The sequence below is a fragment of the Triticum aestivum genome, chromosome 2B (assembly GCF_018294505.1).
Source record: "Triticum aestivum cultivar Chinese Spring chromosome 2B, IWGSC CS RefSeq v2.1, whole genome shotgun sequence".
Lineage (NCBI taxonomy): Eukaryota > Viridiplantae > Streptophyta > Magnoliopsida > Poales > Poaceae > Triticum > Triticum aestivum.
The window spans coordinates 262,881,203-262,897,547 of NC_057798.1; positions in this window are offsets into that span (position 1 = coordinate 262,881,203).

Below are 16,345 nucleotides of genomic sequence, written 5' to 3' on the forward strand. Positions count from 1 at the left end.
CGAGACGCCGTCCGTGGACCGAATGCATGTGTTGTATGAGATGCACCCTATGTTTGCACCGTGCCCGTTTGCTTCATGCACGTTCCTCCTCGTTCGCCATGCCAATGAACCGTGGGAACCCGGTAACCGGGATCACCCCACCATCTCTAGCATGTTCCGCACATCCGCACACTTCTCGTTTGCATCGGTATCTCACTCGAGTTACCGGGACCGGAATGTTGCCGTGGCATCATTTTCGGATTCGTTGCCGTGGCATCCGTTTCATTCCGCCATGGTGACAAATGCTTCATAACATGCTCTTGTCAACATTTTCATAAAAAAATTGCATAAAACTTGTATATGTCATCCGCATAATGATAACAACATTTAAAATGTTTAAACTTGTTGTTGCATTAAATTGCTAAATGCATATGGGGATTTACCGGATTTGTTGTTTTTATATCCGGCCCCCTTTAAATTGTTTAGATGGTATAGTTTATATTATGCTTCACCTCTTGCCATGTTTAACAACAGTTAATATTGTTGGGTAGCTTAAACGAGAGATAACTAAATGATTGATGTGGTGTTCCGTCAACATGCACCTCGTTGCATATTGAGCTCCACTTAACTTGTAGTATTGTTTGTTGCACTTTGCCATGCCATGCCTCATTAAACCGGACATGCATCATACTTGTTTGTGCATCATGACTTGTTTATGCTTGTGTGTTTACTATGTTGTTTGTTTCTTTCCGGGTTGCTTCTCTCATTAGCTTCGGTTTCGTTCCGGAGTTGTGAGGATTTGTTCGTCTACGACCGTTTGTCTTCTTCTTGGATTTGTTCTTCTTCCTTGCGGGATCTCAGGCAAGATGACCATACCCTCGAAATCACTTCTATCTTTGCTTGCTTAGTTGCTCGCTCTTTTGCTTGCCTATGATGCGATACCTACCACTTGCTTGTCATGCCTCCCATATTGTTGAACCAAGCCTCTAACCCACCTTGTCCTAGCAAACCGTTGTTTGGCTATGTTACCGCTTTGCTCAACCCCTCTTATAGCGTTGTTAGTTGCAGGTGAAGATTGAAGTTTGTTCCTTGTTGGAACATGGAGATGTTGTTCCTTGTTGGAACATGTTTACTGGTTGGGATATCACAATATATCTTATTTAATTAATGCATCTATATACTTGGTAAAGGGTGGAAGGCTCGGCCTTATGCCTGGTGTTTTGTTCCACTCTCGCCGCCCTAGTTTCCGTCATATCGGTGTTATGTTCCCGGATTTTGCGTTCCTTACACGGTTGGGCTATAATGGGTACCCCTTGACAGTTCGCCTTAAGTAAAGCTCTTCCAGCAATGCCCAACATTGGTTTTACCATTTGCACTAACAACCTACCACCTTCCCTTGGGTTCTGCAGACTCAAGGGTCATCTTTATTCTAACCCCCCCCCCCCCGGGCCAGTGCTCCTCTGAGTGTTGGTCCGAACTAGAGCCCTGTGCAGCGCCCCCTCGGGGAAGCTCGAGGTTTGGTTTTAGTTGTACGAATTGCTCATCTGAGTGTGCCCTGAGAAAGAGATATGTGCAGCTCCTATCGGGATTTGTCGGCACATTCGGGCGGTGTTGCTGGTTTAGTTTTACCCTGTCGAAATGTCTTGTTGTACCGGGATACCGAGTCTGATCGGAACGTCTCGGGTGGAGGTCTATTCCTTCGTTGACCGTGAGAGCTTGTGATGGGCTAAGTTGGGACACCCCTGCAGGGTATTATCTTTCGAAAGCCGTGCCCGCGGTTATGGGCAGATGGGAATTTGTTAATGTCCGGTTGTAGAAAAACCCGAAGTTGACCTTATTTAAAATACATCAACCGCGTGTGTAACCGTGATGGTCTCTTCTCGGCGGAGTCCGGGAAGTGAACACGGTGTTGGAGCTATGCTTGACGTAGGTTGCTATAGGATCACTTTTTGATCATACTTTTATCGACCGTGCTTTGCCCTCTCTTCTCGCTCTCTTTTGCGATTGTAGCCACCATATATGCTAGTCGCTTGCTGCAGCTCCACCTCATTACTCCATCCTTCCTATAAGCTTAAATAGTCTTGATCTCGCAGGTGCGAGATTGCTGAGTCCCCGTGGCTCACAGATACTTCCAAAACCAGTTTGCAGGTGCCTATGTTACCGTGCAGATGACGCAACCAAGCTCAAGGAGGAGCTCGATGAAGATCTTGCCCTTTGTGTTGTTTCGTTCTAGTTGATCAGTAGTGGAGCCCAGTTGGGGTCGATCGGGGACCTTTGTCGCATTTGGGGTTCTTCTTTTATTTTGGTTCCATAGTCGGACCTTGATTGTATCTGGATGATGTAATGCTTTATTCATGTAATTGTGTGAAGTGGCGATTCTAAGCCAACTATGTATCTCTTTCCCTTATGTATTACATGGGTTGTGTGAAGATTACCTCACTTGCGACATTGCTTTCAATGCGGTTATGCCTCTAAGTCGTGCTTCGACACGTGGGAGATATAGCCGCATCGAGGGCGTGACAAGTTGGTAATCAGAGCCTTCCCCGACCTTAGGAGCCCCACTGCTTGATCGTTTTTAGCGGCCGAGTTGTGTCTAGAAAAATATTTTGAGTCATTTAGGATTATATATATCGGAGAGTTAGGAATTCTTTTTACTCCCCAGTCTCTTCATCGCTCTGGTAAGGCATCCTGACGTAGAGTTTTGACTCTTCTCTTCTCAAATTTCACTAAAAAAAATTTAGGATCACGCGGGTATCTTGGAATCGTTCCGATGGTTTTATGATGAGAACATTGTCTTGGTGCCTCCTGTCAGGGGTTTAGTGGAAGTGTCCCGGGGAGTTGAGCTCTGAGGTGTTGTCATCATAATTTTATCGTTGCAGTTCTGGAATACCTGAGTTTAGTACGCCGACATCGAAAATCTCTTTTATGCAGTTGTTGGTGAGATAACCCCGATAACCCAGTACTGAGGTGAGTACGGGAGTATTGCCATGACTTGTATAACGGATGCTTTTCGAAGGTTGAGGTAGACGATTTCCGAAGGTTTCTTGGTTATGTGTTGAAGGATGGATACAGCTGGATGTAGGATTTGTTAGTTTTGGGTGAGATATTATGCTTCCCCTGTATCCCCAACACCTGATTGCATAACCTGAAAATTTCGGGAGTTTCATAGGTGGGAATTCAAGTAGCTCTTAGGATATCTTTCCAACAGATGTATGATATGAAATTGGGGTTCGACGTCTAGTGGTCCTCCTATTCACGGTCGATTTTACAGTGGTCTCGTTGTGTCTTAAAGAGTCCTTGGCTATGCCGACTCGGGGACGCTTCGTATGTCATGTGCACTGCCTTGTACATGATGGTGTTGTACGATCGAGCCCGTGTAGGCCCCACCACGAAAACTTCGGACGAAATCTCTATCATATGTTTGTTCTGGCTTATTTTGCAAGCCAATCCTTTGTTTTGTTTTGAGTTGTGGTATTCGAGTTGCTTCGAAGTCAAATGTTGATTCCATACCTTTTCCAAATGGTGTTCTCATATTCCTATGTGAATATTAATCCTTCTTGATCATCGAGTCTGTCTTGTCAATCCTTTTTTTTAACCGGTGTGTCTCTCCTCAAGTGGATCCGTTCACGTCAACATTTGCAAGATCATTTATCACTTCTTCTCAACGGTGTTGTTTCATCCGTCTCCAAGTTGCCTTTGTTTTTCCCACCCTCCCTCCCTTTTGTTTTTATTCAAGGACTAAGATTTCTTCTTCAAGTATCCATTTTATTGATGGGAAGTTTCTCCATTCTTTTCCGTCAATGTTCTTATCCGGTGATTCTCATGAAGATTCTAATGGAGCTTCAAGTTTGTCATTCCTCGTTCTTTTCTTCTCCGGTGGATTTAATTCAAGCTTTGGTATTAAGCATACTCCTTTTCTTTTTTTTCCAATGCTTTTCTTATGCCGGTGCACCTCTTAATCATCCATCTCTCGCTATTAAATTGTTCTGGAGTGCTCAAGATATCTCGAAGATTCGTGTTTCCACTCTGCATTCGTTCAAGCTCTTTCGAGATTGCTATCTCATTCAAGTCATTTAATTCAACCGGTGCAACATCTCTTTTAAATCTTTTCAACGGTGTTCTTTTGAGTGGGCCCTAACCCACAGGTCTTTTCCCAGGATCTTACCTGACTCTTCTATTTTCCCAGAGCTATCCTAAATTCTTCTCCAAGTTTGACGTAAGAATGAGTTATCATTAGTCAAATGCTTTTCTCCAAGATCTTTCAAATTCTTTTCATAGTTGGCTCAACCTCTTCGCTTTTGATTCTTCCGGTGTGCCTCAATAATTCTTGGTGGTGTTTCTCGTTGTCATTCTCATCATTTGAAGACCGAAGAAGAGTTTCTCTTTAATCTTGCTCTATTCTCTTCAAGATTCATGGTGCTAGCTTGTTGCCATCCTCTCATAATTGTTTTCGATTATGAGAATCTTTTTCACCCATCAGGAGATATTCAAGAGTCTTCTCAGTTTGTCATCCGGAGTCCATCAATTCAGGTTTATTCATTCTCAGCCGTCAGTTATCATTCTCCTATCTTGCCGGTGCATCTATCGAATATCCTCTAATCAGTTCTTGATCTCTTTGTTCTCATGTATCTAGTTTGTCTCAAGCACCTTCGTTCATTTGCTAATTCTTACCGGTGATGCACCCCTACTTCGATCATTTTCAATTCTTACGGTGGTTCTTTCAAGATCTCTCTTCCTTGTTCATCATATCAATTCATTTGTTGTTCCAATCCTACCGGTGGTTCGTTGAAGACCTTCTCAAGTTTACGCTATATCTCTTTTAATCCTTTCTACGAGAATAAGTAGTATGCCAAATCCGTTGATTGTCGTCAATTTAATTGGTGAAGGATAAGCATAACATAATTCTTATTTTTGTTCATCCAAGTGATTAATTCTTTATTCCGGAGGCCCTTAAAATTCTCGGTTTCATTTGTTTCATCTTCTCTTTTTCCCGGAGTTCCAAGCTCTAATTATCACGGAGGTCCATCTAAATCATTGCAAGGATTCACCTTGTGTTTTCAATTTCTCTTTCTTTTCATTCCTTTTGTTTACCGAAGTTCTTCATGGAGGTTCTACATGATGGTTCATCAAGGATTTAATTCCCTTCTCAAAGTTTTCATCGAGATTCTTTCCTAAGGAGCTCAAGCTTTCTTCATATGGTAATCCGGAGTGCAATTCTTTCTACCATATTTTGGAGGTGGTATTATGTCATTCTTGATAATTTGAGTTCATGTTCCATGATTCACATGTTGTTAAGAATGAGTTATTTTTAAATCCATCAACCTCGTTGTTGGAGTTATCTTGTGTCATATTTCACCTAAAAGCCTTCCATTGGGAATGTTGCTATTTGTGGTGCTTGCCAATGATCCAAGTTATCTCTTTATCATCTTGGTGGAAGAAGTTTTCATCTCTTCGTTGATCTCAAGCAAGCAATTGTTTCCGTTAGTGGCCGGTTGTCACCTCATAATTTTGAGATGTTTTCCATAAGCCCACTACAAGCTTGTGCTTTTCGTTGTTGATTTTCCAACAACTCCGTTCAATTCTTCTTTGCAAGGATGCTTTCCAAACTCCTTTGTGGCAGAAGTTGGCATTTTCTTCTCCATTCTGTTATTCCAATGATATATCTTCTATTATTTCTTTCGGAGGCATTGTGACGTTGATCTTTTCACTCACCATCTCGATTCGTGAGGATCGTGTTCTTTTCTTGCTTATCCATTTAACCGGAGTGTCGTGTTTTCATTCGAGTTCTCTAATCTTATCAAGTTTTCCCTCCTTCCTCAACTGGAGAGCTGTCTGAAATCCTTCTTACCCATTGTGCCATTCTTTCAATAGTTCCGGAGGCAGTGTGTTGTTGATTTCATCAAGTAACATCCCATCTTCTCAAGTTCATGTTCTATTCCTTCCATGTTCAACCGGAGTACTGCCCGAATTCTTCCCCTCTCATCTTGTTTTAACCGGAGTGGTTTCGAATTCTATCTTGTCCATTAAACTCTTGATTCATGTCTTTGCAACCTTCAAGTTCTCGTAATGTTCCTTGTTCCTCTTTCTAACGGATTGTTTGCAATCTCGTTCATCTCCTTTCTATTCTTTCTTTCAATTTGTTCAACCTCTCAAGGTTCTTTGGTTTCAATCATTGGTCAAAGAAGCAACTTAGTTTTACCTCTTCTCTTCCTCTTCCATTTCTCTCCGGTGCCATCCTAGATCTCGGGACGAGATCCTCTTGTAGTGGTGGAGTGTTGTAACGCCCCGAGACCGACGCTCCAGAAGACTTCCAGCTATTCCGAGTTTCGTCGTGTGATTTGTTTTATTTGTTGCATTCATCCTTGCATCATGTGCATTGCATCATGTCATCATGCCATCATATCATTAATTTTTAAAACCTCAACTAAATAAATTGTATGGATTTTTCGATCCATTTAAATCGAGGGACTCACATGGTGACTTCTCTTTATAACATATCCTCCAATATTAGGGAGCTATATTAAATATTCCACTATTTTGGAATCACCAAAACACACTTACAAATAATTTCGTTCCTTTTCTGCTTCAAGTTTGGTCTCCAACCTTGCCAATATTTATTTCATCATTTTCCGGAACTCCACCAAAAATCCAAACATTTTTGGACCTTCCTTTCATCAAGTCCTAGTTCAAACCCATTTGAATTTCAAATGAGTTTGAATTTAAATCTTTCGATCATGCCCACTTCTATTTTTCCTGGATCGAGCTCATTTTTGTGAGTCCGGGAAAATTGTCTCCATGCGCAAATCCTTTCCCTAACCCTCTCTTTCCTTTTCTTCTCTTTAATTGTTTTCTGCTAAGAAAATATAAGAGAGAGAGAGAAGAGGGCCGCTTCCCCGCAGCCCATTTGACCCGAGGCTAAGCCGGCCCAAGGCCCAGCCACGCCCCCCTCTAACCCTAGCCCGACTCCCTCCTGTCGATCTCTCCCTCTGTGCCGCCGCCACACACTCATCGATCGATTCCCTCTCCTCGCGCCCGACCCCCATCTCCTCGCGCAGCGCATCACCGATCCCCTCGCGTCCCTCCTCTCGATCTCTCCCTCTCCCTCGCTCGTGCCCCCATCCTCACAGGGAGAGAGAGGAGCAGAGCCCTCGCGCGCGACCCCGCCGCCGAACCTTCTCCGCCTCGCGCCTCCACCTCCGTCGCCCTGCCTCGACGCCCGCACCTTCGCCGGCCTCGGCCTCCCGCGGCTGCCGCTACTGGCCCCGCTGCCGAGCTCTCCACCGCGCCCGAACTCTCCCTCCACCCGCAGCGCCTGAACCCATCGCCCCTCTCAGCCTCCTGCGCCCGTGCCCCTCCTCTGCCTCGTCTCTGTTTCCGGCCGTCGACAGCGAGCAGCTCCGTTGGAGCTCGTCCCCGAGCACGCCCAACCTCCTCCCTCGCCCGTGGCCTCCTCCTCGTCGCCTCTGCGTGCGACCCTGCTCCCGCGCGCCTCCTCGCCCGCGCGACTCCTCCACCAAGCAGCCTGCCGTGCCCCGTCGGTCGCCTGACCGCCCCTTCCCTCGCCCGTCTCCGGCTAGGTCCGAGGTCTAGGGACCGGGTCCTCCTCATCTCGGCCATCCCCGTCGTCTGCCCCGCGCGCCGCCCTGTGGCTTCGCCTCCCGCAACCCCGCGGCGTCGCCTCGCCCTTGTCCCGCGTTGCCTCGGCCAGCCCTGTGCTGCTGTTTGCATCCGCAAAGACCCGAGGCATGAGTGTGCTCCACTGCTAGTTTCATGGACGAAGAGTACCTCTACGATGACCCTGGATGTCTACGAGCGTCAAGTACCACTACAACCCATGTTCGACTACGTGGATTCGCCAAGTACTACGACCACCGCGTTCCATTTCGTCACTGTCAAGGCCGAGAGGACGTCAAGTACCATGAAGACGAGGACCCGTGTACAACTACCGTCGACCTGAACAACTACGAAAACATGTACCATCTACTGTCGCCCGAAGACCCGTGTACCACTACTGACGCCGTGTATGACTACTTCCCACGACAACAATTGAACAACTACTTCCACTAAGCCCGAATACCGTGGATGCGACAAGTTCCTCTCCGGACATGTACGACTACCGTTGCCAAGATCGCGAGTACCTCTACCGTCGCCGTGAACAACTACTTCCCTCGACGACTCGAACCGCTCCGAAAACGCACGCTTCGAAGGTATAACCCCGAGACGCCGTCCGTGGACCGAATGCATGTGTTGTATGAGATGCACCATATGTTTGCATCGTGCCCGTTTGCTTCATGCACGTTCCTCCCCGTTCGCCATGCCGATGAACCGTGGGAACCCGGTAACCGGGATCACCCCACCATCTCTAGCATGTTCCGCACATCCGCACACTTCTCGTTTGCATCGGTATCTCACTCGAGTTACCGGGACCGGAATGTTGCCGTGGCATCATTTTCGGATTCGTTGCCGTGGCATCCGTTTCATTCCGCCATGGTGACAAATGCTTCATAACATGCTCTTGTCAACATTTTCATAAAAAAAATTGCATAAAACTTGTATATGTCATCCGCATAATGATAACAACATTTAAAATGTTTAAACTTGTTGTTGCATTAAATTGCTAAATGCATATGGGGATTTACCGGATTTGTTGTTTTTATATCCGGCCCCATTTAAATTGTTTAGATGGTATAGTTTATATTATGCTTCACCTCTTGCCATGTTTAACAACAGTTAATATTGTTGGGTAGCTTAAACGAGAGATAACTAAATGATTGATGTGGTGTTCCGTCAACATGCACCTCGTTGCATATTGAGCTCCACTTAACTTGTAGTATTGTTTGTTGCACTTTGCCATGCCATGCCTCATTAAACCGGACATGCATCATACTTGTTTGTGCATCATGACTTGTTTATGCTTGTGTGTTTACTATGTTGTTTGTTTCTTTCCGGGTTGCTTCTCTCATTAGCTTCGGTTTCGTTCCGGAGTTGTGAGGATTTGTTCGTCTACGACCGTTTGTCTTCTTCTTGGATTCGTTCTTCTTCCTTGCGGGATCTCAGGCAAGATGACCATACCGTCGAAATCACTTCTATCTTTGCTTGCTTAGTTGCTCGCTCTTTTGCTTGCCTATGCTGCGATACCTACCACTTGCTTGTCATGCCTCCCATATTGTTGAACCAAGCCTCTAACCCACCTTGTCCTAGCAAACCGTTGTTTGTCTATGTTACCGCTTTGCTCAGCCCCTCTTATAGCGTTGTTAGTTGCAGGTGAAGATTGAAGTTTGTTCCTTGTTGGAACATGGAGATGTTGTTCCTTGTTGGAACATGTTTACTGGTTGGGATATCACAATATATCTTATTTAATTAATGCATCTATATACTTGGTAAAGGGTGGAAGGCTCGGCCTTATGCCTGGTGTTTTGTTCCACTCTCGCCGCCCTAGTTTCCGTCATATCGGTGTTATGTTCCCGGATTTTGCGTTCCTTACACGGTTGGGCTATAATGGGAACCCCTTGACAGTTCGCCTTAAGTAAAGCTCTTCCAGCAATGCCCAACATTGGTTTTACCATTTGCACTAACAACCTACCACCTTCCCTTGGGTTCTGCAGACTCAAGGGTCATCTTTATTCTAACCCCCCCCCCCCGGGCCAGTGCTCCTCTGAGTGTTGGTCCGAACTAGAGCCCTGTGCAGCGCCCCCTCGGGGAAACTCGAGGTTTGGTTTTAGTTGTACGGATTGCTCATCTGAGTGTGCCCTGAGAAAGAGATATGTGCAGCTCCTATCGGGATTTGTCGGCACATTCGGGCGGTGTTGCTGGTTTAGTTTTACCCTGTCGAAATGTCTTGTTGTACCGGGATACCGAGTCTGATCGGAACGTCTCGGGTGGAGGTCTATTCCTTCGTTGACCGTGAGAGCTTGTGATGGGCTAAGTTGGGACACCCCTGCAGGGTATTATCTTTCGAAAGCCGTGCCCGCGGTTATGGGCAGATGGGAATTTGTTAACGTCCGGTTGTAGAAAAAACCGAAGTTGACCTTATTTAAAATACATCAACCGCGTGTGTAACCGTGATGGTCTCTTCTCGGCGGAGTCCGGGAAGTGAACACGGTGTTGGAGCTATGCTTGACGTAGGTTGCTATAGGATCACTTTTTGATCATACTTTTATCGACCGTGCTTTGCCCTCTCTTCTCGCTCTCTTTTGCGATTGTAGCCACCATATATGCTAGTCGCTTGCTGCAGCTCCACCTCATTACTCCATCCTTCCTATAAGCTTAAATAGTCTTGATCTCGCGGGTGCGAGATTGCTGAGTCCCCATGGCTCACAGATACTTCCAAAACCAGTTTGCAGGTGCCTATGTTACCGTGCAGATGACGCAACCAAGCTCAAGGAGGAGCTCGATGAAGATCTTGCCCTTTGTGTTGTTTCGTTCTAGTTGATCAGTAGTGGAGCCCAGTTGGGGTCGATCGGGGACCTTTGTTGCATTTGGGGTTCTTCTTTTATTTTGGTTCCGTAGTCGGACCTTGATTGTATCTGGATGATGTAATGCTTTATTCATGTAATTGTGTGAAGTGGCGATTGTAAGCCAACTATGTATCTCTTTCCCTTATGTATTACATGGGTTGTGTGAAGATTACCTCACTTGCGACATTGCTTTCAATGCGGTTATGCCTCTAAGTCGTGCTTCGACACGTGGGAGATATAGCCGCATCGAGGGCATGACATGCGGCGTGAAGGCCGTGGGCAGTATGATCACCAACTCGACCGCGACAATCGCCGTCATGTGCCTACACCTCCTCCGAGGAGTGCATCATATGTGCCTCGGCAGTATGATGATAGACGTCGTCACAGTGGCAATCGGAGAGCACTAGTTGACCCAAGAGAGCTAGGCTCCGATGCAAGATCTATCCTCGTTCAAGGTCTAGTCGACCGGAACAGAGCGCATAGAGAAGACCCTGGCAAAGATCGTCCAACCGGCAGTAGAGTGCATGTTTCGGTTCCAAAATGTTTCAGCAGAGCCATCAGGGCTGCAGTGATTCCACCCAACTTCAGGTTGGCGACTGGAGTCAGTAAGTTCACCGGAGAGTCCAAGACTGAAACTTGGCTTGAGGATTACCGAGTGGCTATGCAGATTAGTGGCAAGAATGATGAAGTGGCAATGAAACATCTTCCTCTGATGTTAGAAGGGTCGGCCCGAGCGTGGTTGACTCATTCAGAGGTGGACCACTTTGCATCACACCATTGAAAATGTATCAGAGCATCAAGCAGTGTGTGCCTTCAAGGAAGGCGTCAAATATTGAGAGTTGGTCCTGAAGTTCGGTCGGATTGGAGATATGACTCTGACTCGGATGATGGAAATAGCTACCCGGTACGCTAACAGAGAAGAAGATGATCGACTCCATTGCGGAAAGGGTAAACCAGTCGGCCAAGAGGCCGGTGGAGGTAATTCCAATCGGAAATAGAAACGTAAGGCCGAGCCTGCAGCACCCGGTGAGATTGCAGCAGTGACTCAAGGAAAGTTTAAGGGAAAACCTAAAGGGCCCTGGCCCCCTAAGAAAGTAAAGGATCAAGCAGGAAATAATGTGTTGGATTTACTGTGTCACATCCACACGAAGAAAGACGGAGAGGGTAATCTGATTTACCCTAAGCATACCACTCGACAATGTCGACTCCTGATCCAGCAGTTCCGAGAGAAACAGCCCAGTGGGAAGGAAAAAGAGTCGGACAAGGACAAGGACGAAGAGGAAGATGACGGTTATCCCAAAGTCAATTCCACCCTCATGATTTTTGCTGATGTTGAGAGCAAGAGTCGGTTGAAAGTTATCAACAGAGAAGTGAACATGGTCGCTCCGGCGACAACGACCACATACCTGAAATGGTCTCAGCCAGCCATCACATTCGACCAGTCTGATCACCCTGCTCGCATAGCCACCCCTGGGAGGCAATCCTTGGTGGTCGACCAGTGGTCGAAGGCACTAGACTGACCAAAGTGCTAATGGATGGTGGAAGCGGCCTGAACATCCTTTATGCTGAAACTTTGAAGGGGATGGGCATTCCGATGTCTAAACTTAGCGAGAGCAATATGAGTTTCCATGGCGTTATCCCTGGGAAGAAAACCGAATCACTCGGCCAGATCGCACTTGACGTGGTTGTCGGTGATTACAAGAATTACCGTAAGGAAAAATTGACATTTGAAGTTGTGGATTTCCAGAGTGCTTATCATGCCATTCTGGGTAGGCCTGCCTACGCACGTTTTATGGCTCGATCATGTTACGTGTACCTCAAGTTGAAGATGCCTGGCCCCAGAGGTGTGATAACAGTTACTGGCAATCGGCAGAAGGCAGAGGAGTGCTTCCAGAAGGGTTCCAAAATTGCCGATGCACAAATGGCAGCAGTTGAATTTCAAGAGTATCAGAAGAATGCAGATCCGAGTGATTTGCTCCGAGCTAATAAGCCTGCCACAGATTCTGCATTTCAGTCGTCTGGTGAAACGAAGCCGATTCATATTCACCCGACCGATCCCAATGCTGCACCGACTCATATATCAACGACACTCGACAGCAAATAGGAAGAAGCGCTCATCCAATTCCTCCGTGAGAACTGAGACATCTTTGCATGGAAACCTTCTGACATGTCGGGTGTACCCAGAGAACTGGCTGAGCACCGTTTGCGTGTCGACCCCAAGGTAAAATCCGTCAAAGAGCATCTTCGGTGGTCCACCATGCAGAAGAGAAAGGCAATTGGCGAGGAAGTGGCTCTGCTCCTGGCAGCAGAGTTCATTCGTGAGATCTACCACTCCGAGTGGCTTGCCAATGTAGTCATGGTCCCTAAGATGGACGATTCACTTCGTATGTGCATTGATTTCAAGCATATCAATCGGGCCTGCCCGAAAGATCATTTCCCTCTCCCCCGCATCGATCAGATTGTTGACTCGACGGCAGGGTGTGAGCGCTTGTCTTTTTTAGATGCATATTCCGGGTATCATTAGATCCGACTGTATGGTCCCGATGAAATAAAAACAGACTTCATCACCCCATTCGGGTGCTTTTGCTATGTCACCATGCCATTTGGTCTTAAAAATGTCGGAGCCACATTCATGAGAATGATTCAGAAGTGCCTGCTCACTCAAATCAGTCGGAATGTGGAAGCATACATGGACGACATTGTGGTCAAGTCTCGCAAAGGATCCGACCTACTGACTGACCTCGCAGAAACCTTTGCCAACCTAAGAAGGTATGATATCAAGCTTAATCCGTCAAAGTGCACATTCGGAGTTCCAGGTGGAAAGTTACTCGGTTTTCTCGTTTCCGAATGAGGGATTGACGCCAATCCAGAAAAAGTTGATACCATCCTCTGAATGAAATGCCCTGTGCGTGTGCATGACGTTCAGAAGCTTACTGGTTGTTTGGCTTCCTTGACTCGATTCATTTCTCGTCTCGGTGAAAAGGCCTTACCTCTTTACCGATTGATGAAGAAATCTGATAAGTTCGAGTGGACTAATGAAGCTGATGTAGCGTTTGCAGAGCTCAAAGCCCTGCTTTCCACCCAGCCGGTGCTTGCTGCGCCAATCAGCAAAGAGCCTTTACTGCTTTATATTGCAGCCACTGGACAAGTTGTTAGTACAGTAATCACGGTCGAGCGAGAAGAAGAAGGAAAGGCTTACAAGGTTCAGCACCCAGTATATTATCTCTCTGAAGTTTTGACTCCATCCAAGCAACGATATCCACATTATCAGAAGCTTGTCTATGGAATCTACATGACCATGAAGAAGGTTGCACATTATTTCTCTTATCACTCCATTACAGTCGTCAGCGACGCACCATTATCTGAAATTCTGAACAACAGAGATGAAACTGGTCGAGTGGCAAAATGGGCGATTGAACTCATTCCATTGGATATCAAGTTTGAGGCAAAGAAAGCTATCAAGTCCCAAGCAATCGCAGATTTCCTTGCCGAGTGGATTGAGCAGCAACTGCCGACTCAAGTTCACTCGGAGCATTGGACTATGTTCTTCGATGGCTCCAAGATGCTGAATGGTTCAGGTGCTGGGGTAGTATTGGTATCTCCCCATGGAGACAAGCTTAGCTATGTTCTCTAGATTCATTTTGATTCCTCCAATAACGAAGCTGAATATGAAGCACTTTTATACGGGTTGCGTATGGCCATTTCACTCGGCGTCCCTCGCCTTATGGTCTACGAAGACTCGGATTTGGTGGTTAATCAAGTGATGAAAGAGTGTGAAGTCAGGAGCCCGGCCATGACTGGTTTATTGCAATGCGGTAAGAAAGTTGGAAAAGAAGTTTGAAGGGTTGGAGCTTCACCATATACCCCGACTGAAAAATCAAGCTGCATATGAATTGGCAAAGATAGGTTCTAAGAGAGAGGCCATTCCCAGCAATGTGTTTTTGGAGCATATTCATTCACCTTCAGTTCAGGAAGATCCTTTCACTGAAGAGTCCCCACAGCCTAAGAGCGCCACAGATCCGACTGAAGTCGAAATCCCAGCCGTGGTCGACTTAGTCATGGAGGTTTTGGTCGTCAATCCCGACTGGACAGTGCCGTACGTTGCATACATTCTTAGGAAAGAACTTACAGAGGATGAAGAAGAGGATCGACAGATCGTCCGACGATCTAAAGCCTTTACCGTGATAAAAGGTCAGTTGTTCAGAGAAAGTGTAATTGGAGTCTGCCAGAAATGCATCACGCCAGAAGAAGGCCTAATGATCCTCAATGATATTCACTCGGGGACCTGTGGTCACCATGCATCCTCTCGGACCATCGTGGCCAAAGCATACCGAGCCGGATTTTACTGGCCACATGCCAACGAGATGGCGAAAGAAATAGTGGACAAATGTGAAGGCTGTAAGTTTTACTCCAACATGTCCCATAAGCCTACATCAGCTCTGAAGACTATTCCACTCGTCTGGCCTTTCGCTGTCTGGGGATTGGACATGGTTGGACCTCTGAGGACTGGCGGGAGTGGATTTACCCATGTGCTGGTGGCAGCCGACAAGTTTACCAAATGGATCAAAGCCAAGCCCATTAAAAACCTTGAAGCAAGTACAGCTGTAAGTTTCATCAGAGAATTGATGTTCAGATATGGTGTTCCGCACAGCATCATCACGGATAACGGGTCAAACTTCGACTCTGACAAGTTCAGAGCCTTTTGTGCTTCCTAAGGCACTAGGGTCGATTACGCTTCGGTTGCCCATCCTCAGTCGAATGGGCAGGCTGAAAGAGCAAATGGATTGATTCTCAAAGGACTGAAACCCTGATTGATGTGTGACCTCAAGCATGCAGCAGGGGCCTGGGTCGATGAACTTCCATGAGTACTTTGGGGAATGAGGACAACTCCTAATCGGTCGACTAGTCGAACTCCATTCTTCTTAGTCCATGGAGCTGAAGCTGTACTCCCGAGTGATCTGCTCCACAATGCGCCCCGAGTCGAGCTCTTCTCAGAAGAGGAAGCAAAACAGGCTCGGCAAGATGCAGTCGATCTCCTAGAAGAAGAAAGAGAGATAGCCTTGATCCGGTCGACCATTTATCAACAAGACCTGCGTCGATTCCATGCCAGAAATGTCAGGGGTCGGGCATTTCAGGAGGGAGACTTGGTTCTTCGAGTGGACCAGCAGAAACCACACAAGCTCGCTCCTGCTTGGGAAGGCCCTTTCGTCGTCACCAAAGTGCTCCACAATGGAGCATATCATCTTTTCAACGTCGAGCACAATAAAGATGAGCCACGCGCTTGGAATGTGGACTGCTCCGCCCCTTTTACTCTTAAAGCATTCAGACTGTTGAGATGTAATAAGAAGTACCTTTTAGTTTGATTATCAAAAGACATGATTTTACAGTCTTCCGAATTCATTTTTTACATGGTCTAAAAATCCCCGAGTGGGTGCCTTAGCTGCAAATCCGTTTCGCCTAAGTTGAAGAGAAAATCCTACCGAGTGGTGATCCAGCCTCTCACTCGGAGGCTTAGCTGCGGATCTGTTTCGCCTAAGTGTTAAAAAAATCCTACCGAGTGGTGAGCCAGCCTCTCACTCGGAGGCTTAGCTGCAGTCCAGTACTCGCCTAAGTGTTAGAAAATCCTACCGAGTCGTGAGCCAGCCTCTCACTCGGAGGCTTAGCTGCAGTCCAGTACTCACCTAAGTGTTAGAAAATCCTACCGAGTGGTGAGCCAGCCTCTCACTCAGAGGCTTAGCTGCAGTCCAGTACTCGCCTAAGTTTAAAAGGTCCTACCAAACGGTACGGGTCAACCATGACCCCCCCCCCAGGGGCTGCACTGTCAAGAAGAAGGACGAGATTGTGTGAGCAATCATCTCACTCGGGGGCTTAGCTGCAGTCCAGTACTCGCCTAAGTTTGAAAATCCTAC